Raw genomic sequence first — 3,280 nt, forward strand, 5'->3', positions numbered from 1 at the left:
ACATTTTAGTTCCTTAAACAATCAACATCACTTTCCAACACAATATAGCATCTTTACAACAATAACCCTTTTTTTTGTTGATATATATCGGAAAGCATCATATGTGTGTGTATTAAAAAACAATATAGCATCTTTACAACAATAACCCTTTGTATGAGAAAACAACATATCATCTTTACAACAATAACCCGAACCCGAATACTTATTGTCTTTTCTTTGTAACGTGTTTTGTGTTGGACTATTTGGTATTTGAAATATTATGTTTTATAGTTTGTTTTATAAATTTTGAACATTATCATATTATTATCATATGATGTTTGAATTTTTTTTGTATTTAGTTTAAATATAAAACCGCTTACAAAAATTCGTACAACGTACAAGATAAGCTGTTGACATGATGATAACTAATCAGACTTTATGGAAGTTATGAACAACTTCATCTTATATTCTTCTGAACTCTGATAGCAACGAATTTGCATGCTACAACTTACAACTATTTGTACAGCACAAGAAGCTAAACTAAACTGAATATCAATATAACCTGAATTTTTCTACATAAACAAAATAGTATTTGTCAATTGTGCATCTTATGTCATGACATGGCTACCAGTAATCACGACATGAGCACGCGCCATTTTTGAAGTGATGAAACCGAGTTGCATCTCTAACTATAATTTCCCTACCAACAAGTTTTGAAATGAACTTAATAGCCGAGTGACAATCTTTACACACCCTCAAATTCTTCATGATTCTCAAAGTACTGTTTTTTGGAGTCTTCATTAGTGCAAACACAATAGCAAGTTTTTCACTATGATGCATAAGAATTTGCTCTTTTACCTCTTCATCAAGATCATGCAAAACCGCTTCAGTTTTCGGCACAAACCCTAATTTCTTGATCTCCTTCCAAATTTCGGCCATATTTTGATAAATTTCATCTCTTTCTGGATGAACACTATCTTCAGCTCCAAACACATGAACTTGATTCCTTATCTGAACCCAACTAAACCCTTGATCTTTCTTCACTTGTTTGACTTTCATTGACTTTCTAATCTCAGCAGCATTCTCCCAATTCCCACAAGCAGAATAAACATTAGCTAAAGCCGAGTAAGCCCCACTGTTATCCGGTTCAATTAGCAACAGCTTTTCAGCTGCAATTTTTGCAAGATCCGTGTTTTTATGAACATTACTAGAAGCTAAAAGTGAACCCCAAACTATAACATCAGGTTCAATTGGCATGTTTTGTATGACATCATACGCTTCTTGAAGTCTTCCCGCACGTCCATAAAGATCAACCATACACGCATAATGACTTAATGTCGGTTCAATCCCGTGTTTTTCTTGCATTAATTTAAAATACCCGACGCCTTCTTCAACCAATCCCATATGGGTGCAAGCCGAAATCACTCCAACATAAGTTATATGGTCGGGTTTTATATCAAAACTCAACATGTTTTCGAATAACTCCAAAGATTCTTTTCCATGGCCATGATGAGCTAACGAAATGACCATGGAAGTCCACGAGACAGTATCTTTTAAACAACTTATTATATCAAACACAAGTTTTGCATTATCAATATTTCCAGATTTAGCATACATGTTAATCAAAGCATTACTTACAGAAACAGACGGAGCAGATTCGGATTTTATGGCTCTGGCATGGATTTGTTTGCCATGTTCTAAAGAAGCCAGACTTGAACTTACACTCAATATAGCTGCTAGAGTGTAACTGTTAGGTTCTGGGCCCTCTTTGATCATTGATCTAAAGAGATTTATTGCTTCATTATTAAATCCATTCTGCATATAGCCAACAATCATGGCGGTCCATACTACAACATCACGGTTTTTTAACGAATCAAATATTCGTCTGGCTGGATTCATGTCCCCTTGCTTGATGTATCCGTCTAAAAGGGATGTAAACGCAATTATGTTTAGATCTGAAATATGATTTTGAGATACAATCTTTTGAGCGGTGTTCACATGACCAAATTTAGAGTACATTGAAATCAAAGCATTCCCAACAGCTCCAGATAAATCAAACTGGAATCTCACAATATGACCATGAATTTGTTTCCCCAAATTCGAGTCATTAACATTCGCACAGGCTGATAAAACACTTGCCAATGTATACCTATCTGGTTTTAGAGGTGTACTTTTTAGCATAATTGAGAACATATCAAGAGCTTTAATGTCCAACCCATGTTGACTGTAACCCGAAATCATCGAATTCCATGTAACTATATCTCGATCAGTCATTTGCTCAAACTGAGCAAGTGCAAGATCGAATCTTTTACATTGCATATGCATTGATATCATAGTATTCCAACTCGACAAACTCTTCACGTTCATCCCACCAAACACACTTTCCGCTGTAAACAAATCACCAGATTTCGCATACATGTTTAGCAGAGAATTAGCAACACTAGGGTACCCACCGAGCCCGACTTTCACCACACACGAGTGAACTTTCCTACCGATCTCCAACGATTTTATTGCAGCACAAGACGCAAGAACAATAGTAAACGTGTACTGGGTCGGTATCACTTTCGAATATATCATGTCAATGAGCATCCTGATAGCCGTTTCGAAACGACCAATCTGATTATAGCCCACCATCATTGCAGTCCAAGACACGGAATCCGGTTCAGGCATTTCGTTGAACAGGCGGTGTGCGTATTCAATCCTTCCCTGTTTCGCATAAGCGGAAATGATCGTGTTCCACGAAGATGCATTTCTCACAGGCATTTCATCGAACAGCTTACGGGCGTCGGCAAGAAACCCGGTTTTGGCATACAAGTTGATCAGATTGTTGATTAGGTTCACACCAACATGAACACCAGACTTGATTATTCGAGCATGAATCGTTTTTCCCGCGCATGGGTCTTTGTTAATCAGGATGTTTTGAATTAGAGAAACATAGTGTTGTTGTGCCATGGAAATTTAAAAATTTGAATTATTTGATTCGAATTCAAATCTACCTATTGGGAAATGGTAAAAATAGCGAGCAATAACCCACGGGAAAACTGAATTAACCGAAACGAAAGTTGGTTATTTTGTATACCCTCAGTAGCCGAAGCAAACCGCACTGATTCACAATTTTCATATATTTTCTGAGGATTTTATACCTCAATTTCATGTATAAATAACACAATTTGATATGGATTATACTCTCCATTGTATGTATGTATGTATGTATATGTCTCCATTTCATTCATGTGTTTATACTTAAATTTTCAAGTGTTTCTAAGTAAAAAGTTTTAGTGCAGTATTTTAAGTATATTAA

At 36.0% G+C, this 3,280-nt stretch overlaps 1 pseudogene; it reads right to left on the reverse strand.

Annotated features, from left to right (window-relative positions):
- Positions 1–603: 603 nt before the first annotated feature.
- On the reverse strand, positions 604–3,038 carry LOC143584021 (pentatricopeptide repeat-containing protein At2g22070 pseudogene; annotated as a pseudogene).
- Positions 3,039–3,280: the final 242 nt, after the last annotated feature.

Source organism: Bidens hawaiensis, unplaced genomic scaffold, assembly GCF_021521415.1.
Source record: "Bidens hawaiensis isolate Kalapana, Puna unplaced genomic scaffold, B.hawaiensis_p1.1 tig00032771_1, whole genome shotgun sequence".
Classification (NCBI taxonomy): domain Eukaryota; kingdom Viridiplantae; phylum Streptophyta; class Magnoliopsida; order Asterales; family Asteraceae; genus Bidens; species Bidens hawaiensis.